Here is a 23682-nt window from a genome sequence, read left to right as displayed (position 1 = left end):
GTCCATTATTTCAACTATAATCCAACATTTCTAGTGATTTTTTTTTTTAAGTTTAAAGTTGTTTTTGCTTCCTAAAAATACCAGACTTCTACTTCTTCAGACTTTCAATAGAGAGGATTTAATAATGAAGAAAAAAAAAACAAATAAGAATGAAATTGCAATATACGTTATTTTATATATTACATACAACTGGTTAGGTATCCCGTTATTTCAGCTTGCGATGTGACTGCCTTTAGTAACCAAGGGCTCCTACGGACATGCAGAGAGCCAGCTCTGCTGCACTGGAAATTCAGCATGCTGGAGCAGACTCAATTAATCGAGTCTGCTGGAGCATGAAAATAAATGCACTCCAGCAGACTCTAATGCGACATGTATCAGAATCCCTGTGCTGAAAAATGATGGTGGGGTGATTTGAACTAAAGTTCATTTGATGAGCTTTAATTCAAAGCACCCCACTGCCATTTTTCAGTGTGGGGGATGTTGATACATGTGATGCTCAGTCACTTTTAATTAGCTAGACGTCCTAATTAAAGCATGCACACGTGTGCACACCCCCCACCCCCGCACACACACACCCACACCCACCCCCTCCCGGAGCACATGTAAAAATGCCCAAAGGTCTCACACCAGCATTTGTTGTAAAAGAACAGTTGCCAAGAGTGTCACATTAATTGGACAGGACAAGTACAAGTTAAAACACAAACAAAATTAGGTAACTACTATTCTAATATAAAAACGGGCTTAGTCTGTCTGTCTCTGTGTCTGTCTGTATGCCTGTCTGTCTTATCAGTTTTGACCAACTGCACATGTGCTGCCAAGAAGTCAGGGTGGCAATTGGCTGCACGGGCTTCGGCTGTGTGGGCCCAAGTTTGAGACACTGCTGAGGAAGTTTGTGGCAGCAGTGAACATGCCCCAGCTTCCCCCTGCTGCCCAGCTCCTGCCACCCAGCCCCGACAACAGCTGGCAGGGAGGGGGAGGCAGGGAGGAGGGAGAGAGGGAGGGAGGGGAAGGGGGGAGAAAGCTCTGCTGTGAGGTGGAGCCGGGCAGTGGGGGGGAGCCCCCGCGCCAGAGGCTAGAGGAGAAGGTGGTGGCAGCAAAGGGAATCATTACATGGCCGGCTCCAAATGGTGAGCATGGACTGAGGGGATACCATGTAAATACTCCCTGAAATCTATCATTTTTCTTGATGGGAAATTAGCTAGTAACACTGTAAAACCTTAACTTTCATACATTCCCGTAGGGTAATTTCCTACCCCAGATGCATATTTTGTGCAGTATCTTCAAGTTAATTAATTCTATTTTTTTTTTTTCTTTTTAGAACATTGTCACTGGCACCACAGTGCACAATATCCGCAAAGAATGGCCAGGTTACATGAATGGTTTACTCTCTGTGGATGAAAGACTGCCCAGGGTAATATGTTACCCGAAGTGTGAATGTCTTTTTCCATATGGGGTAACAACTTACCCCAAGCCCATGTTACCCCAATGCAATTTCTGTATAAATTAGAGGCCTAGACTTGTTTGGCTACTTTGGGTGGATGCATCTGAAAGGTCAGCACTCATTCACACCTCATTCATGTCCACTTCAGGTATCTATGGTAATTAATGGATCACCATCCTCCACTGTGCTTTTACAGAAGATGTGGTAATCCCATTTGCTAACCACTTTGTTTGCAGGCTACACGGTCATCAAAACACCCTGCCCTTTGCCAAAAACAAAAAACAAAAAACCCCTTTGTCCCACCCAAATCCACCTCTGCTCTCTTTCCTCATGGCAAAACTCTACCTTTCCTGCCCCTCCCATAACATACAAGCTAGTTTTCCCTGCCTTTGTTGGAAGTGAGGACAAGAAGCAAAAGGACAGCGGAGAAGAAATAGAACAACATCATACTGCAATACAGCATACACTATGGAGTCCCCTTCAATGGCAAAGGCTTGACACTCCCCATGCTCTTTCTACTTGTTCTCAATAAGCCCCTGATTGTGTGGTTTCCAAACAACATCCACCCACATTTGGCTTGCCTGCAAAGGGTGGATGCTGGCCTCTGGCTTCTGTGCCGAGGAGGAGAGGGTGCTATCTGTACTGCCATAGGGCAGGGTGGAATTGCTTCTATGACAGCATAAGTGGACAGGCTTGTCTTTGATTGTTATTTATATGCATTCAGCAGTAATCAATTTTTTTCTTTTTTTTCTGCAGTCCAGGATGACAAGGCAGCACATATTCGGTGCTGAAGCTTGTCTTGCACAGGTAACTGGGGTGACAGTGACACATCCACTGATGAAATCTTATCCCAAGGCTGTGAGGACATTGACTTTGTTCCAGACATGGGAGATTGTTCAGAGCAAGAAGACTATGTGTCTATGGAAGCTTCATCCAGCTCAGATGAGGAGTTGGAGCCACAAGTAGAAGTGATGCCAACACTTCCATTGGGAAAGAGAAGAGGACCAGCCTGGGGCCACCAAGGAAGACCGAGGAGAGCTACAGCAGGACATGGAGCAGAACCACTGCCACCACCCCTAGTAAACACTGAAGATGATGACACGTTTAGAGGAAGGAATGGCAGAGTGTGGGGGAAAAAGCCCACAGCTCATACATCATTGGAGAACAGCCAAGGACATAGTCCATGAAAGTGCTGGGCCAACAACAGAAAGTAATAAAGACACAGTGGTGGAAATATTCCACCTGTTTCTCTTGCAAGATATCCTGACTGTTATCATAAGAGAAACAAAGAGGCAGAAAGAAGATTCAGGGAGTGGAATGATAGCCATCCTAAAAATAGAAAGGAGTGGAAAAATCTGGATGAAACAGGGCTGAAAGCCTACATTGGCCTCCTACTGCTGAGTGGTCTATACTACGGTGGTCACAAGGCACTGGAGGAGTTGTGGGAGGAACACATCGGGCATCCTTGCTTCCATGCCACCATGAGTTTAAAATAATTCTGTCAAATCACCAACTACCTGAGATTTGACAACAAACTGACACATGAAGAAAGGAGACCTGTGAACAAGCTTGCTGCCTTCAGAGATATATGGACATAATTTGTGGAGCAACTCAGGAAATGGTATATTCCAGGATTATACCTGATGGTTGATGAGCGGCTCATTGCGTTCAGGGGTCACTGTCCCTTCAGACAGTATATGCTCAGCAAGCCTTCCAAATTTGGCTTGAAAATTTACTGGTGCTGTGATGCAGCAACATCATTTCCCCTGTCTGAAGATATCTACTGGGCAAGCAACCAGAAGCTCCACATCGAGGTAATCTTGGTACCCAGGTCATTGAAAACTGGCTCATCCCTGGTATAAGATAGGATGGAATGTTGTGGGTGACAATTTCTTCACAATTACTGACCTGGTAGAAAGACTGCTAATGCAGGACTTGACCTATGTGGGTACAATTCAGAAAAACAAGGCCAATATCCCAAATGAAATACAAGCAAATCAAAGAAGGGAAACTTTTTCATTAATTTTTCCTTTTGATGGGGAACTCACCCTAATTTCCTATGTTCCAAAGAAGTCCAAATTCGTGCTGTTGCTGTCAAGCGTGCACCATGATCTGCCAGTGGGTGGAGAGCAAAGAAAGCCAGACATCATCCATGACCACAGTAAAAACAAGGGTGGGGTGGAGAGCCATGACCACTTACTCCATATGACCACTTGCAGATGGAAAATCAAGAGGTTGCCAATGACACTGTTTTTTACTATGCAGGATGTGGCTGTCATTGCCAGCCTCATCATTTGGCTTATCAAAGGCACAACAGAAACTGGAAGCAAAGTTCACATTTAAGAAGACAGCGCATTTTTGCAGGAGCTTGGAGAACAGTTGATTAATGGACAAATAAAACGAAGAGCGATGGATACACGTAATCTGTCTAAATCCATCAAGTCTGGTATGACTGCCCTAAAATTACAAATTGCCACAATGCACCCAAGTAGAACCTTCTGCAAGCACCAGTGAACATTGTGCGTTTTGTCCAACGACAGATGACGGCAAAACCCAGAAATGATGCAAAGAATGTAAGCAATTTACTTCTGTGCACCATAGAACATCACTGTTGGTTTGTGAGGAATGCAATATTTAGTTAAAACAGTTAGGAACTGTTTTTGGAATGCAATATTTACTTTAAACAGTTAGGAAATGTTTTTGGAAGTAATTGTTAGTTTGAAAACAGTGTGAACTGCAGACTTAGCAAATTGTTCATCCACTTTTGAAACTCTAAAAAAAGGTTTACATTTTGTTTATAGTTCTAGTTAAATAATATTTTGGTTTCAAATCATCATAAATACTCTTTCAAAAAATCTGTATGTTTAATAAATAGTTTTCGGTACATTTATGCTGTTGTCCCTGGTTCCATTTTGTTCATGCTGGTGGGGTAACAAGTTACCCCATGAGACCAACACTGTTGAATTGTGAGAACAACAATAGTTGCAGTTTCATGAGAATGGATGACAATAACGTTAAGTATAGACGTTCAAGAAGCCCAAGGCAGAAGTGCTCTAAGTACCCTGTTTTACTCAAAGCACCTAGATAAGAGTGGGAGCAAACAGAACTGATGCTTGCCTTGGGAGGGGGGTGCACACAAAAGCAGCGTGAATCAGCTGAACCCAGCAGGCTGAGGGTGCTCCCACATAACTCCCAGTCTTTCTTCCCAGACCCAACCCCCTGCCAGCTGTCAGCAGTGGCTGGAGGCAGATGGGGGCAGAGAATGGAACCCCCTCCATGCAGCCCCCCCCTCCCAGCTTGCTGGCTTGGATTTTGGACAGGGTGGCCCAGGTCCACATAGCAAAGGGCCTCTATTCCCTCATCTGCAACCAGGAGCTGCAGTTCAGGGCTGCATCACTTTTCATCATGCTGGGAACTAGGGGTACTGGGAGAATGGAGACCCCATGCTACATGCCCACCCCCCCCCCCCAGCTTCCTGGGTTGGGTCTTGGAGGGGCCTGGCTGGGTCTGCATGGCAGAGTACTGCATCCCCACCATGCCCCCAGTTCCCAGGGCCACAAAAAGTGATGTGGCTGCAGCTGGGGGAATGCAGCCCCTCTGTCATGCAGACCCAACCCACCCCCCTCAGGACCTGAGCCAGCAAGCTGGGGAGGCAGGGTCTGTGTGACAGTGGGGTCTCCATTTCTCCACCCACCTACCCGGCCACATGGGGAGGAGATGGAGCCTTTTTTGTTTCCTTTGTGTGACAGCCTGGGGGTGGGGCTGGGCTTGTGCTTGCCCAAAGCACATAAGCCGCAGCTGAGGCTAACATGCCATCCTGTGAGGGGCCCCTGGGATGCCAATGGAATGCAACCTACCTTGACCCACAATGGGATATGGTACAGATGTTCAATAAAACACTCTGACATAAAGCACTTTAGTCTGATACCCCATCCATCCAGAGTTAACTTAGAGTGGGATCCACCATTTTTAAAGCATTCTATAGGCCAAGAACATCTGGTTATGGTTGTAGAGTTTTCTGCCCAATAACACCCAATAACGATAACATCTGTACCTAGCCTGAATAGCAAAATAATTAAAGATGCATTTCTTACATAAAATAAAATACTGATATTCATTTCGATGAATCTGGTTCCTGCTTTTAAGGCACTCTAGAGCCTTTTTGTCTTTTTTTTCAGTGAGATCACATCATGTAGCTAATTCCTTGTGTAGAACTTTCTTGCGCAATTCATGTTATGGAAACATACAACAAGATCTGCATCATTAATTGCATGACAAATGCATGTGCCCACAGAGCAGCTGGTGTTTTCACAGCCTTTATCAAGCAGGTCTACGACACAGTTACAATGTATATTGAGATTAAAAACTGCTGTACAAACCAATGAAATACTGAAGTTACCTGGGAATTTTGTAGTGGAACACATTTACTCTGGACAGTCTTGGTTTATTAAAAGTTAACTGCTCGGAAAAGTATTGATTGCAGTGATCTACTAATAGAAACCTGCCTTTTATTTTGATAAATGATGTAAAGGGTTGCTTGGGGAAACTGGGTTTCCATGATCCAGTACTTTGTGTGGCAGGTGTACCCTGGGGTGTCTCAAAATCAGGACTCCATAGTCTCTCTCGTGGAGGGAGGAACCTGGAGATGCTAGCATCTCTCATGGTTTTCAAGCTTGAGACATGGAGCTGAGGAGACCTGACCTCATGTGGTCTCTTTACCAACAATGCTCCACCAGCCTTGAGTCAATTTCATCCTAAAAGATTGTTGGGGTAGAGGAGGGGAACTGATTATTTCTAAATTCCTTTTTTGCTCAGTTGTCTTTCTGCAAGAAATTTCAAGGCATAGCTTTCACTGCAAACATCAAACAATATTTTACTCTTTAGAATTTTGGAACAGAATTTCCAACTTTCTATTAGCTCCATGATTGCTGTTCTAATTTATGTGAACACACACACACACACACACGCATATATATGAGTGTACATGCAAAATAAATTAAAGGTCATAAAGGCTATCAACAGATGGTGTCTTTGGAGCACAGATGGTATCTTTGGATCGGAATCAGCTGTGCTGGGATATGTCCCAGCACAGCTGATCTGCTTCATTGGTATCTACAAACATTGCCAGTGCCTTTCTCCTTCAGGATCAGGCCCCTTCCACAACCAGGGTTCCAGGGGCCCAATCCATGGGACAATGACCACACTCCAATTTGGAGTGCAGCAGTAAGATATGTGTGCCATGTGAATCCCCTACAGGGGATTCCCATAGTGCATGTCTGCAAGCAGGGGAACCCCCATGAAGACTCCCCTACTGCAGATGTGCACCCCAAGTTGGGAACAGCAGCCAGGGGACTCCTACAGCACACAATAAGCAAGCAGACATCCAATTATGTCACATCACAGCTGATCTCATTCTACTGGACATGTTTGTTTCTAGCTGTTTGGTCGTGGCATTTTGGGGCATTCAGAGTGACAAAGTGCAAAGATATCTGTTTGCCTGGAACTTTTGCTGTCATAAAAATGTTTATGGCAGCATAAAGGTGCCATCTCTCTGTATCCATAGTTACTACATGGTAACCGTGTATAACTATGGTGCTGCAATTCTGAAAACACATGCAACCTTGTATAACAGTTATACTTTTGTGTAGTCCCACAGAGATGATTCACATAGAGAAAGATAAGCATGGACATAAAGGTTTGCAGGACTAGGCCCAAACACTTGTGCTCCCATTGTTAGTGCTGATTCAACCTAAGCATGCACAGTGTGTGGGCAGCCGAACATGTTGCCTGAGTCACACTTGAATATCAATCAGATGAACAAGTATAACAAGAGAGCTACTCAACAACCAGAGAGGACCTCCAAATGTGAACTCAGATACATTTTAATACTACAAGTAGCTCAGAACTTTGTAATACTACAAAAACAAAGTGTGCACACATGTTGGCAGCTCCTTGGCTAGAGCACTGCAAAGAGTGTGAACAAGAGTTCATGACTCCTGCCCTAAGTTTAAGGGAGTTGCGTTAAGTTGCCAAAACTAAACCAGGAGCTATGCATACAGCACCACAGGGAACCATGTTTGCAGCCATTTGCAACTGCTGAAAGCAGTGTGAGCACCCCAATTCAAGTAACTCAGGGGACGAGCTGGTGAGTTTGGGGGGGACTGGCTGCTCTAGGGGGGAGGGGGCAGTGGCAGATGTGTGGGGGTGTTGGAGGCTAAAAATAGCCCAGCCAAGGTTGTGGGGATGGGAGTAACATAGCCCAGGGGCTGGGGTGAGTAGCTGGGCTTTCTGAGCACTCAGGCTGTTCTATGAATGCATGCAGGCAATTACAAGATCAGGTTAACTCCTGGATCAGGTGCACTCATGTAGATTATGTGTCCCGCTTTTTTTAACCTTCTGCACACCTGCACAACTGGGTATTTAGATTGACCTAGCCCAGCTCACAACTCAGCAGTCATCAAAAAGACAAATAAAATATTAGAAATTATTTAGAATGGAATTATAAACAAACCGGAAAGTATCATTATGCCCCTTTGTGAATCCATGATGCACCCAAACCCTGAATACTGTTCCCAGTTTTGGTGCCCACACTTCAGAAAGGATAAAGAAGAGCTAGAGAAGATACACAGAAGGGCAACAAGGATGATTGATGGTATAGAGGGGCTTCCATAAGGAGAGACTAACAACGCTAAACCTATTCAGTTTAGAAGAGAGAGGCTTGAGGGGTGGGGTGGGGCATATTAAGATTTTACTAAATACTAAATGGTGAAGAGAAATTAGATAAGGACTTATTTACTCTCTCACATGATATAAGAACAAACGGTCATAAAATGAAACTAATAGGTAGTGAGTTTAGAAATAACCAAAGAACATTTTTTCACATAGCATGTAATTGAAGTGTGGAACTCATTGCCACAAGAAGTGATGCAAGCTGACAGTTTAACAAAATTCATAAAGGGACTGGATTCATTTTCAGATGAAACATGCACCAGTAGCTACTGAACACGTGAGCTGGGAGAACAGCCTCTGAATCAGCTTCCTCAACCCTTAATGCTGGTGTCTGCAAGTGCGAGAGGAATAGGGGGAAAACCCTGGTCATACGCTGTTCACTCTCACTTTCAGTATTCTCTCTGCCACTATGTGGCACTGGGTACTGTGCAAAGTGGATCTATGGTCTGACCCAGTAAACTGCAGTTTTTATGTTCTTGTGGTGGCTAAATCAATAACTTTAATCCTATTTGCTCACCCAAAAACAAGGCCTAGAAACAATCACAAATACCTTCACGAGCACAGTAGATGTTACATTTATCAGTGAAGCCATAAGAAACAGGGAGGTCACCTGGTTTAGATTTAATTTTCAGCTGTCCAAGATGTCATCTTTTCCTGTTCCAAGAGAAAAATGACTGTCTTTACTAACCTTGGATAACAGTATGCCAGCTAACTTCAAACACATAGTTCTGTCAATGTAAATAGCACAGAATTGTGCAGGGAATAAATTTCTTTCTGATGGCTAAATTAATTTTCCTGGCTTGGGTCTGTGATGTTAGGCTCAAGAAGAACAGTAACTTTTATAGCTGTGTCAAGGTTCCAACCTTTTCAAAGGAATGTTTGCTAATTTTAGTAATTAAGGAAGTTGTAAAAATTCAACCACATGCTGCTAACTGGTGCCAATAGCATTTTTCCACATGCTGGTGTAGCAGGTTCTTTTGGTTCTGAAAAATGAAGACAGATATACCATTTGGTTTTCAATTCTGCCACATGTCTGGTCTTCTATCCAAACCCCAATGTTCTGACCAATTTTTCTAGGTTTTCTACCTACCTATGTGCTAGTATGTGAGAACCTCATGACCAGTAGTCAATGTAACCCTATTAACCTGACTTATTTTTTTAATGTGTCTCTTTTACAGATGGAAACTGAAGCAAAGAAAGATTATGTGATATTTTTAAGTTCACAGGTGGACATCTGTGGCTAAGGCAGGGTTTGAAGCCAAGCTACTGGAAACAATGCTACCTCTAAGCAGCAAGGGTTCTTCAATGGTGATTTCATTTTTTTCTCTTGACCATCACCTAAGGAAGAACCTCACCTCTTCCTTTTTGGCAGCTCTCTCCTGTAGATATCAGGATAACAAGTGTCATACTCTTTGATTACATGGGCAATGAAAGGTGCTCCATTATTCCTCTTTGAAGCTAGGGACAGAAGTTACACATAAACCATTCTAAGTGATCAGAAACTGGTTTAAACCTGTAACAGAACAGAAGCTCAGTGCACATAAACCAGTTTCAAAATGGCTGCAACTGGTTTAAGATAAGCCTGGTTGAATGTAGTATCAGACTTAACTCATTTGAGTCAAACTGGTTTATGACACTTCTGTTCCAGACTTCTTTCTGGTTTAAGTTAAATTAGAGTCCCTCAGCAACCCAGCATGCTTTCCAGCCCTGTGCTGGGCTGTGCTGTCTGCTGCAGCACATAAGGATTGGTAGGGAGAGAGGCAGGGACTGCCCTCCACAGGCATACCCTGGCTGGGGTCACAGGCTGGGAGGGGGTGTTAAACTCCCCTTCTCTCATGTACAGAGCTGCCCTGGTGCTAAGCTTACTGAAAGTTACTGCTGTCTATGACTGTGGACTACAAATCCTAGAGGCACCTAGAAGCAGAAAGAGGAAGTGATGAATAATCTTTCAGAGTCCTGCTTCCGTGATGCTGGACTGCAAATCCCAAAGACCTTAGGGGCAGCAGGAAGAGGAAGTGTCAGAGAGCTGTGTTCTAACACCCACTGGCTTCTGGCCTGAGCCACTGCAGGCATGTACCTGTGTTTCCATTAATCAACGGTAAATGTGTATCCAGTTGTTTCTCAGTTTAATCTTTGCAGGTTAGACTAAACTGCAAAGACTGAATCGATTCAGCCACAGGCTTTTGACTGTCTGTACTTAGCCCAACATGTCATTCTGTGTTTGTAGGTCATTTTGATTTTTTCTGAGGACTTAGACAAACATTACCCCACTTACAGTTAAGAAACATTTTATAGTCAAATACAATTAAAAAAAAAACAAAACAGTCATCTGATCATGAAGGGTTTTTTGCCTGGGATTTTTAAAAGCCTGGTGCTTTAGTCTCACTCTAGTCCCATTTCAATCACTGCTTTCCCACCCCTACTTCTGTCTCCCATTAGCTGAAATAGAAGCCTAAGATCACACTTAGCATTTACAAAAAATCTAATAATGTTAGGTAGTTTGCTCTGATTGCTAACATGGCAAAAAGTTAATTCAAATAAAAAAATATGATTAGACATTTTTCACGTCCCTAAACAATGTTCATTTGGAATGACGGCCCCGTTTATCTAATTGAGAGAAGATAATGTGTCTGTCTGGATAGAATTTACTTAATAAACAATATTAGTAACCAATGACATTAAAGCCTAATTCCCATAGTGATACAGAGAAATAGGAGCATAACTGTTAAATTAAAGTAAATTAACCTTTTAATCTTGTATACACTGGATGATAGACTTGTTATATGTACACTGTAATTACTGCACAGTAAGGGGTTGTTCATTCAGGTGAAATGATAGATTGGACTTAATAGTTTTCTAATGCTCATTTACTTTGCTTTTCTTTATGTCACATGCACATACACATACATACGGATACACATTATGGCTTCACTCTTATAAATATTTACTGTACTCATAAAGTTAACTTTACACCCATGAGTAGTCTATTTTGATTTCTACTTCCAGGCATGGAATTAATTTTATACATATGCATTCTCAGGATTGGGGCCTACACACACAAAGCTATATGAAGCAGTGATATACATACAGATCCTCATCCACAAAATATCTCTACATACACACTTAACTTGCAGACCCTAAAAGGAACCCAGTCATTTCAGAGTCTGCAAGTCTGGAGAAGACCAAACTTAATGAGAAGCCTCAGGACTAGGGGATCCTCAAAGCCATGGGCCTCCAGCATTAAGAACATCTTCCTAGTGGTTCTGTTCAAGAGCCATAAGAACTGGAATTTCCAGGTTAACAGTCCTGGAGTAACTGGAGTTAGAAGTTTTCTGCCCATAGCCAAAGGTCTCACTCCCCAGCTCTAGAGTAATCCAACTACCTACTCTACCTAGGGTTGGAGATCCAGACCTTCCAAGAGAATTTCAAGGGTCAAACCAAGTGGTAGGAATATAGAACCTAAAGCTCTGGGGTAGGCCTACCTGGTAGGTCTATACCAAGGTTGGGGATCTGCAGTGTCTGCTTCTGCAGGTCAAAGAGACAAGTCAGAGTTTCCAGGAGCTCTGCCCTGGTGCTGGGCATCTGAAAGCCTCAGCTTAGAGCGCAACCCCTCCCCCTTTCTTCCCCACCCTGTCCTTTCTGTACAATCTATAGCCCTCAATATGTACCGCCCAGTCATGGGATGAATCCCACCAGGTTTCTGTTAGCCCCACTAAGTCATAGGTGTTTTGTGCAAGCAGGAGCGCTAGTTCATCCTGCTTGTTTCCCATGCTCCTAGCATTAGTATATAGGCACTTGAGCCCTGCGACTGGTGCCTTTGCTGCCCCCCCACTTCGAGTCCCAAGGGGCCCTTTGTTTCTTACCTGTGCCGTAGTGCTGGCCTCCCCATGGCTTCCAGGTTCCCAATGCTCTCTTTCTTCAGGCTGGGCTGTCCTTGTGGGTGCCACATGGTTTGGTGGTCCACAGCTTCCCCCGCCCTCATATTCCCCTCCCCCCAACGAGCCTAGTTTAAAGCCCGCCGGAGGAGGGGAATCTAAAGAGTAACTCCCTGCCACATGAGTCTTTGTGATCTTTACCCTGCCCTACAAAGAAATGCAGATTGCTTGCTATAATGGGCACCAAGAGATGGTACATTGTCAGTAGCCTGGTGCAGGTCTGAAATGCAATCATTAAAATGATAAATAGGACATTCCTCTGTGATGTGTACTATAGCTTGGGTTACACCACACTCACCTTTGGGGTCTTTAAGAATGTCCATTTATGTAGTAGGCAGTTACATCTAATTTGTCCAGTACAAACCCCATTCAGTGTTGTACATCTCTGCCTTGGTAATGCAAAGCCAGGAAGTTTAAATGTGGGGTCCATGATAAGAAATTTGTTAACTATATCAATTGTGTTCCATTGCTGGATCCATTTTTCCTTGATGTCAAAGTTTTGTTGTCATTCAGCTCTTTTCCCACATTCCAAAATGGCTTTTGTGACTTAAGCCTTGGCTTGGGGGGGCGGGTGGAAGGGGGTCATTAAGTTCCTCAAGAATTGGTAGTGAATTGAATGTAATCAGTTTTTTGTAGGATCTTAAAGTAGCCTGTTTATGTCAAAGATCAGGTGGATGGATATGAGCTACAATTTACAGGGGCAGGAATGGATTTGGATGTCCTCAGTAATGGAAACCAGCTATGAAGTTGATTAAATGCAGTCAACATGCCTATAAAACGCATAGCCCATACTGGTCAAATATACAAATGGAAACTTTTTTCTTTTACTATGAAAATATCAAATATCCATCAGCTTACATTGTATTAAACAAACTACATTGACTAAGAAAAAGCAAAATAATGAGGGGTCAAAAGTTAAAACAGGCTTCCATCAGCTTCTAAAATATTGACAAATAACATCAACAAAACCATAGAATATTTTTACATTATTCAAAATTCTCACTTTCCCTAAATTCCCATTACTCTAGGGGCCTGGACATTTCCATTTCTTTATAACACATTAATCCCTGTTGCCTCCCAGGCTTGTCTATTAACATTTATCACCCCTTATCCTATATATGTCTTGTCTTAGCTCCCACCATGCCTTTTTCCTAACCAACTCCTGGCCTGAAGCCATTGCTCTGCTGTCACTTAGGCATCATCATCTTTTCATCCTCATAGATCTACTAGGTATCTCCATTCTTCTCTTTTCTACAAATCCGTCTTGTGCTCCTTACCTAGTTCTCTTGTGTTTTGCCAACAATACCATCCCAGTTTGCTCAAGCCCAAACACAACGTATCATCTATGAAGAGTTTTATTTGTTGCAAGACTAGAAAGTTTCTTGCCTTCCACAATGCCACGGGAAAGCTTACTATGGCTTCTTATACTCTTCCTCTGTCCTTCCTCTGAGCCCTGGCCCACTCTTCTCATAGAAACACTTCTAGTTTGAGATGGCTCTTAGCACCCAGCTGCTGTAGGAGTTTCTCTGCCTTCCCCCCGATTTTTCTGGCAAACTGAAACTCCCACATAACATGCCATATGATTTTTTTCCCCATGGCACATTTGTCTGGAGTCTTCTGCTGTTCTAAACTGTTCCCAAATGCAATGAAGCACCTCTACCATAATAATCCAATGTGCTAGCAGTCAACCGAAGTTGTAGTTTTGCTTCTGTAAGCTTTTGTTAAACACTCCCTTCCAAATTGTCTGTGCTTCTTCCCTTGTGAAACTCCCTACTGAGGACACAGTCTCTTTTTCTGTAATCCAGGCCTTGATTTTTTTTCTATGATACACCAACTGTATTGCAGCTATGCATCCCATACCAATTCACAACTTTAAAAATCTTTTCATACATTGGCATCATTATCCAGGCCAAGAGCTATGAGAGTGATCTTTTACATACATTATATGTATGCAATAATGTCCCTGAATACTACCAAACAAACCCAGCCCATCTGGTACTCCTTTTGCTCCTTCTGTGCAGCATAGACAGACACACTTCACATAAACAAACAGAAACACAACTTGGAATCCCTACCCTTCATTCACTTTCTCTTTGTATAGTGCATAAGAAGTTTCCCTTTCAGTTTTCCAAAAGAACACCATCAGTTTCCATTGTATCATACACATAGACTCATAGATGCTAGGGTCAGAAGGGACCTCAGCAGATCATTGAGTCCATCCCCCTGCCTAGGCAGGAAAGAGTGCTGGAGTCAGATGACCCCAGCCAGATGCCTATCCAGCCTTCTCTTAAAGACCCCTCAAGGTAGCCCATTCCAAATTCTGGCCACCCTTACCATGAAGAAGTTCTTCCTGATATCAGGCCAAAATCTGCTCTCTGTCAGTTTGTGACCATTGTTCCTTGTTACCCCAAGAGGCACCCTGGTGAGAAGAGCATCTCCGATTCCTTGCTGGGCCCCGCTAATAAATTGGTAGGCGGCCACAAGACCACCTCTCAGCCTTCTCTTGTGGAGGCTTAAGAAGTCCAGGTCCCTCAGACTCTCCTCATAGGGCTGGCCCTGTAAGCCCCTAACCATATGAATGGCCCTCCCCAGGACCCTCTCGAGTCTATCTGCTGATGCATGATAAAGTACTGTTAGTTTTGCTCATGATTTCGTCACACTGATGACTCGTTCATCTTGGAGTCCACTATGACTCTGAGATCCCTTTCTGCTTCTGTGCTGCTGAGGGGTTCATTTCCTAGCCAGTAGGTGTGCTGGATATTTTTGAACCCTATAGGTGGAGCACTCTCCATTTGTCCATGTTATACTGCATCCTATTGTGTTCTGCCCACTTTTCTAACCTGTCCAGGTCTGCCTGCAATCATTCCCTAACCTCCGGAGTGGTCACTTCACCCCACAATTTAGTATCATCTGCAAACTTGGACAGAGTACACCTCACACCCACATCTAAGTCACTGATGAAGACATTGAAGAGTACATGGTAGTCCATGATAGAGGGAACACCACAACTACATACAGTATGATTCAGAGTACCACAATCTTAATTACATTTACCCATGCTGCCATCGACTTGCTTACCAGTTTTAGTTTCACTTTCCTTTTCACTTTTTCCCAGACCTATCCATCATATGTCCACCTCTACTCCCAATGCCTTGATTTGGTCCATTGTGACCATACCTCCAGTTCTCTCATCCCTTTAATCTTCCCCATCATCAGGCACTTACTTTTGTGCATGTTTCCTGGGCCTGGAGGTACTGCAATACCAGGCCAGCATTTGGAGAGGCCAAAGTAAGCTCCAACACCCGCCCCTAATGCCAAAAAGGCTGATGAGAGCCGTGTGTGTGTGTGTGTGTGTGTGTGTGTGTGTGTGTGTGTGTGTGTGTGTGTGTCCCTTAAAAAAAAGGATGAGTGTTCCTTCCACAGGGAATTGGCACCGGGCCTGGACCTATTGCAATACCAGGCTGGCACCAGGAGGGCCAGAGCCAACCCTGACACCCTCCCCTTGGCACCAAAAATGTTAAAGCTCAAGATGACAAAGTTACCAAGGCACAAGGAAATACAGAAGACCTGAGTGAGCGGCTACATCATAGAGGGTGGAGGTAGGGGTATGAACACAACTAAGTTACATATGAAACATGTAGCCAACTAAGCCTGAGTATGAGGGGGTCAGAAGAAGGTAAAGTGGGGAGGGGACATGATGCATATACAGCAAAGAATATACAGGAGACCCCACAAAACAAAACCGCATTTGAACAGGGAGATGGTATGTTGGCACATGGACAGTTACAAATAGTGACAGGTGGGATACAATTATGGAGTTAGGGAAGAGTCCAGGATTTAAAAGTCCTTAGAATCCTTTAAGTGTAGCAATAGGGGGTGGTCAAGTGGTCCCCTCTGTGTCACTTCCAGTCAGCAGTCTGGTGGGGTTCACGTACTAGTGCTGCCCCACAATGTGCTCCACATAGATATTCCTGGATCAGTGGATGGTGTTGGACACCATGAGGCATTGCATCAGCTTGACATAATAGTGGAATCTGCAGCAGATGCTCAAGATGCTCTTATTACTGTGGTCCTATGCTCCGTGCACCCCGATGATCAGTACCTCAACCATCAAGTCATATCCTTGGCTCCTCAGGATATCCTTCAGAATCTTGTACATCTCTCACTTCCATTTGTGGGCCTCAACCAAAGCTTGCTGCTGGTTCTCAAAGGGGATGGTGACATCTACCATTATTTGGTTACATTTGATCTTAGCCATAAAGGCCAAGATACTGATCAGAACCTACTCCAAAACTAGGTTAGGGTAGTCTGTCTGAATAAGATATAATGCCTATTGCACTCAGTCCCCCTCAGCGCCGACTCTTTTTCAAGTCATGGTGAACCACTATACTGAATATATTTCAACTTCCTTTTTAATCCCACAGCTGAGCTTCACCTTTTTTCCCCCATTTCCAATAATTCCTATTTCTTCACTAGACTTAATGCCTGAAAAACATCACCAAACATCTATGTAGGTGAGAGGCTCTGTTCCCCCCTCTTTCATCTTGTAGCATTGATTAGTGTGGCCCCACTGTCCATAAAATGGATTTGGACCAGGCAGCCTTATACCTCATCTGATCTGCAGCCCTATGCCTCTCAATTTTTGGAGGATCCCAGGACTTGTGGCAAGAATACTCAGTTCTAGTCATGAGTGGGGGCTAATTAGCACATGGATTCTTTGTGGGTATAACTAGGTATAAAAGTGTTGTTTAAAAGTCTATGTTGTACCTGTACTAAAACTTGCAGCAGTTTGCAAAAAAAGGTAAAATACATCAAGTGTGGATGAACTAAGTCCATGGGTGCCTGTAGTACTTTTCCTATAGTTATGTTTATTTCCAAATCAGTGTTTTGAAATCTGCCCTTCATTTTCATGTGCTCAGGGAGAACAGGGTTTAGCAGTAAGGAGAGGGAGGAATTGCAAGGGGAAGAAGGTAGAGCAGCACAGGGCAAAGAGGGCACTTGACCTCCATGCCCTCAGATTTATTTTCCCTGGTATAGCAGTGGGAGGGGGATAAATTCAAGGCAAGCCTCCAACAATTACATTCTGTAGCTGGAAAATTATAACAAATATATAACTTTTACATATAGAGAATCTAATTATTGGGGGGTCATCTTATATTCAGTGTTATCTTATATTTGTGTAAATAGGGTAGATGCACTATATGAGGGAAACAAATAAGGTACAGTTTTCAATAAGTAATTAACACACACTGCAGAAAAAATCATTCTTTAAAATGGCTCAAATTGGGTCCATCACAATTTGGCATTCAAATTCAAGTCAGTTCCAAACATTTGGGCCAAGATTTTTTATATCAATTCACTTAACATTAGTTAAAAATAAACATTTTTTATTTCTAAATTTTAACAGTGAATTTGTGGACGCATTTTCAGAAGAACAGAGTTTCCATTTAGGAAGTGGAACAGAATGGTCTGGTTTTTAAAAGTGTTCAAACAACAGCAGCTGGTTGCTGGTCAGCTTATAAATCTGACCAGTTCCCTAAAAAAGAAGGTAAGCAGATTCAAAAGACAGGGCCATTCTATACATGTCTAAGTGGGAAATATTGGATTCTAAGCATTTTTAAAAATCTGACTTTAATTTTAAAATCCAACACTGATCATTGAGTAATCTAAATAGAACACAAAAAATGCAGCTGACAGAACCCCTTTACCACAAACTGCATATTAGCATATTTGCTTTCTTACCAATACAAAAGTTAGGAGCGCTTTCAGTGTTGGCTCAAAAAAAATAAAAATGAAGCAGGGGATAGGGAAACACTAATAGTCATTTCATCTTGATCAGTTGGTAGGACACTGCCAGAAGCAGTGTGTTGTTCTCCAGGATCTCAGTCTCAACCATCAGCATGATTTACTGTATTCAGATTAAAAAAGAGAAAAATGCAAAAATAAACATAATATTTACCCATAAATGAGACATAGTGAACATAAATTTACTTAAATGTTTGTCATCTAGTTATTTATAAGGAAAGGAAATGGAACATGAATCCCACAGAGAGGACATTTTTTTCTTACCCTAGTAACACTATTACTTTATTGATTGTTTAAAATGAGCTATAAATATTTAAAATATCTGTGACCGTACCATTTAAGGTTTTAAATCTCTATGATTCTAAACTTACTATTTTCCAGTTAAGGCCAATTGACATTTTACAATTTTCACACTGCCCAGGGATAGCAACAGCTTGCAAAATGGCAAGTTGTAAAATACAAATGAAAGAGATTTTGCTAAGATTTCTACTCACCTTGTACTTTCAGTTATGAAAGCTCTTAGATCACTTATAAACTGCATTAAACAGCGATGTGAGGGCATGACAAAATATTCAGGATGCTCTCCTGAGTTAAATTGTTGCTATTGCTACTAGAAGAGCAGCATTTATTTAATTTAGATGTATTTGCTAGTCCTCAGCACTTTCAGGATACCCCTTAAAAACTGAAGACTCATACTAATCCAATATTCACATTAAGCTAATTAAATCCATAGATTCCCCAAATCATAATTAGATCTTTCCCCTCAATATGACTATGCCACACCAACAAATAGCTTTGTCCAACCTTTATCTAGTTACCTGCCCAAATACCCTACCCCACCACCAACAAAAACAAGAATGGAACTGAGAAATCCAAGCCTTTGGCATCTGCTCCTGCTTTACACCAGTGTTTTCCACATATCCATACTCCTCAGAATGACCTCCTAAGGGGCTGCGGTTATTGTACAGACCTACAAGACAGCTAGTGTAAACAAGATGGATGATATAGGTGAGCCAACTTTTAAACCTGCTAAAGGCTAAAGGCTCTTCCCATTACAAGAGGCAAGGGTCTGGGATACAGTGTATGTAGCCCTGGAGTGAGACAGAGTATATGTGAGATTTTAATTAAACCCACCCACCCAAAAAGTAAAAGCTTCCCTGTTAGGGGAGGGCCACAGGTCCAAAGATGCAAGTAAGTGTTTAGGACAAAAGGAGAAAACAAAACATTTCTGATTTCAAAGGAAAAAAAAATCATTCTGATTTCTTTTAACAAATTCTTTATAATGGAAAGTGGGACTGGACTATAAAAGTCATTGTTAATATCTCATATGCATCACATAAGCAGGAGGATAGATCATTTTAACAACATCATGTCAATTAAATTATCATTCAGATGGATTCATTCATGTTTGAATAATTCAAAGCACATTGCTTCCTTAAAATGTTATTCAAATGTATTTTCATATCTTCTCATAACTGTGCACTATCCATAATACACTTGAATGTACATCTCTTATTCAGAAAAAGTTACAGCAGATTTGCCTAAGTTATAAATCCAGGATCAGGTCTAATAGATTGTACTCTGTAAATAGACTTTCCATCCAAAAATACTTTTGTTCACAATCAAGAAATGATTTAACACTAAAGAAAATATTAGCACAGTCACATTGGCATTTCTAAAACCACCTGGCCAGCTAATTTGGAAAACACAGCTTACTTCTGAACGTAGACCAAGGTTTTCAAAGTGATTTGTGTTCCTGCATGTCTTAATTTGAGTCTCCAACATAAGACACCTGCAAGAGGTCTGATATTAAGAAGGAAAATGCTCTTCACTTTCTGAAATATCAGGTCTCACTAAGATGGCTCCAGCTGAGCAACCAAAAATGGAGGAATCTGAAATTACTAGTCATTTAAAAAGAAAAAAAAAAAGTGCTAATTAACAGCATATTGCATGATTTGCAATACATAGCTATACCATAAACCAGTGGTTCTCAACCATTTTAGACTCAGGGCACTCCTGGCTAGTCTTGAAGCACCCCTCAGAATATACCAGCTCTTACTTTGCACTCTCTCTCTTTTTTTTTTTTTTTTTTTTGCTTATAATAGAGCAGTCTTTCTTTTACAATGAACTCTGAAAGACCACAACTATGGGTTTCTATTTGAACTCTCTGTGTTTATCTTGTTAATCATGCTTATAAACCTAACAGTGCTAACACTGTATGGCACCCCACAGCACTCCCGAATGGATCTCAAGCCACCCCATGGTGCCTGGTTGAGAATGACTGACAAATATACACAGAACTGCAATTCATGTGGACAGTCAAGGATGACTGAAATGCAACTCTGTCTGGGCTCCTGAAGCTAATGTTGGAAATAGTGGTACTGTAATTCTGGAAAACTATAATTTGAAATAGATCTGAGAGATTCAGTTATCTCCTTGTCCCCTCCATTCAGAAATAACTTATAGTAGACTGGAAGTTATTAACCATGGGAAATGGCCTACACTACACTGCTGCAAATCTGGGGTGACCCCATTTAAGCCAGTTGACCATTACTGAGCATTTAGCAATTGAAAGGCTTAATCCCCTGTAACTGCACTGTTCCATCATAATTTTAGTGGCATGATGAAAGCTGAGAACATTGAAGACTACACTATGCATAGTATGTGATGGGCTAAGCCAGAGCTTTCCAAACTTTTCATGTTGGTGACACACTTTTTAGACATGCATCATTTCGCGACACAGTAATTCAGTTCTGGGGGAGGGGCCAAGGGAAGCAGACGTGAGTAAGGGAGCTCCGCGGTGCCCTTCCGCAAAATTTTCTGCATTTCGCGCGACACACCTACACACTGCCGCCGACACACTAATGTGTCGCGGCACACAGTTTGGAAAGCTCTGGGCTAAGCAGCTTATTGTTTCAGTAAGTGTCACCTTATTATAGGCTGACCAAGGCACATTCTCTTACTCTTTGCATCTCTTCTTTCTACTAGCGCATGACAGCTTATAGTCAATGAACTTTAGACAAAAGCTGTTCTGCAAAATCATAGCTGAAGTGAAGGCAGCAGTAAAGCAAGTATTTTATCATTTATTAATTCAAAATCTCATCTTACCAGGTCTGTGGCACTACCATTGGATGATGGCTAACTAAAATGCAATTTATATATTTAATGGCACCACAAAAGGAATTTGGTTTTCTCTTTCCTTTTGCTGACAGAGCTGCAAAAGAGATTTAGAATGGTAGCATTTTACACTTACAACTTTTAACCCACGTACATAACTAAACAAGTTACAATGCAATAGGGAACTGGGCCTAAAAATCTAGTTTGGACCAAGCAACCCTTGGAACAACCAGTGGTTCTAATTGGGAGGGCAACATTGATTACATTATCATTACATAATGATTGCAGTCATTACCTGTATTAATATGTAGGCAGAAGATCTCTGAACCCGGATTCTACAAGCCTTCACCACTGAAAAGCCATTTCCTTTAGTTGCAAAGGTACTGACCTGCACTTACAAAACAAGAGGAATACGGGCTGTGTCTACACAAGATGGTTTATTGTATAGTAGACTCATCTACATGTGTACAGCAATTGATCTACAATAAATTAGTCTAATGCATCATTTTCTGGTACCTGTAGATACAGGTACTAGAAATCAGCACATTAAAACTAATGCACTGAAGCACACATGTAGAGGTTGACTGGAAGCAAATTGCTCCTGGTTAGTATAGGCAGCAGGAAGCAACAGGGGCCAGGGAGAGCTGTCCCAGCTTAGCAGGATGCTGCCTGCCAGCCATGTGGAGTTCAGGACAGCTGTCCCTCTCCCCTGCCCTGCAGAGATCAGGACCAGCCCCTATGTCCCCTGCCAGCTGGGGCAGGCACTCAGGGGAACCTGGAGCTTCCCTTGGCTATTGCAGGGGGGTAGAGCAAGGCAGAAGCAGCCCTAGACTGAACTACTTCCATTGGCTGAGTCCAGATGAAGTGAGTGCAGCTGTGCGGTATGTGGTGCTGCCAACTCATCCACAGCACCACATACCGCACATTCAGCTGTTGTCCATACTGCAACCTGCACCAAAAAAAAAAAGCAGAGTGGTGCATGTGCAACTCAAAACTGGAACCTGGCCAGGCAGAGCTACACTCTGGCTGCTGGCCAGGCTCGGAGCAGCAGGATAACCCTTACTGCAGCCTTCGGAGGCCCTGGAAACTTAGGTAAGGCTGCTGGGGCCAGCATAGTGCTGGTACCAGTCTCCCCTACCCCACCCAGGGTAACCTGTCATACGCCAGAGGACATGTGGCACAGGCATTCCTCGGGGACACAGGAACTAGCGGAGGCACACAGAATGCTACTGCTAGTTGTTCCCAGGGAACCAAACATCCCTGCTCATGTGGACATGGCCATCAGGAGCAAATTTGCTCCTGATGGGTGTCATTCACATGTGTGCTCAGGCACAGTTTAACGTGTCTGAATTTTGTGTGCAGAAAATTCAGGTGCATTAATTGTGCATGTAGATATGCCCATTGAAGCTGAAAACGATGCTTATTCTAACACATGTAACTTTTCTAACTCAGCCATTTGAGGAAAATAACTATATAGTGAAGGCCAATCAGGATGCAAAATATCTATGTATCCTTTTCAGTACAGTTCTTTTCCATTATAAAAATGGTGGCTATTTTCTCTGCCAAGGTAAAACAAGCACATATATTTAGTGCAGGTGAATTATGTGACTGATCTTTTTTAGAATAATTTTATGGACACCTTCCAACTGAATTAAGGATGAACTTTTATTTTATTATTCAAATGTTACCGATTAAACCCCCGCAAGGCCCAAAATTATTTTGTTATAAATATCCACAAAGGCTTCTGGATGAAAATAACAAGCCACATAATCCAAAGATTTACAATGCCTGCTATTACCCACTGCAGCATTTATTAGCACATATTCATTAGCTCTGTCCTTGTCTGGTTTGTTTAAAGAGGATAAGAGGCATAACAGTAACAGTAACAGCAACAGCAGCAGATGCAGGGGGTGATGTGCCAAGTCACTTTTGATTCAGCCAACTTTTTCTTTTTACAAAAGGAAGGACCATGACTTTCACATTTGCCTTTATTAATCTGCAGACAGAAGATCTATGAAGCCAGGATTTCTAAACACTCTCAGCACTGAAAAGCCATTTTGTTTAGTGGCAAAGGTACTGGTGTGAGACTCAAGTAAGCTGGATGTCAATCTTGGAGCTGCCTTTGACCTGCTGTGGACCACAGGCAAGTCTTTTGTCTTTTCACTTCTCTGTGAAACTATTTCCACGTGCATCCTTTTCCTGTTTTAGCTGTTTAGTCTCCAAGCTCTTCCAGCAAGATGGCATTTATTATTCTATGTCTACAATGTTGCTAATGCAATAGAGTCCTTGCTCTTGATTTTGCCCTCTAGTGCTACAATGTTCTCACATAGTAAATTGACTTAAATGGGAGTAATGTTAAACCAACACTTCCCCACTGACCATAAACAACTAGTCCAACTCTGGCACCTCAAAATCAACAATCTGATTAAATCTGATGTTGTAGGACTAGCATCCACATCCTCCTCATCAACTGGATGATTAAGCCTTTTGTGTTTGAATCAAAGCAAATTCCACCATGTCATAGAAGGTGTCAGGAGATATTCTGTGACGTTAGGAGGCAAAACCTGTGGTAAAGGGAGGGCTTGTTACCTTTGTGCTTCCAAGATTCTAGGTTTAGCCCCCTCAAGCAGATATTAGAGCAGCTCCTGGGGCTGT

The sequence above is a fragment of the Alligator mississippiensis genome, chromosome 3, assembly GCF_030867095.1.
Source record: "Alligator mississippiensis isolate rAllMis1 chromosome 3, rAllMis1, whole genome shotgun sequence".
Taxonomy (NCBI): Eukaryota; Metazoa; Chordata; order Crocodylia; family Alligatoridae; genus Alligator; species Alligator mississippiensis.
Note: the sequence above shows the minus strand (reverse complement) of the source record.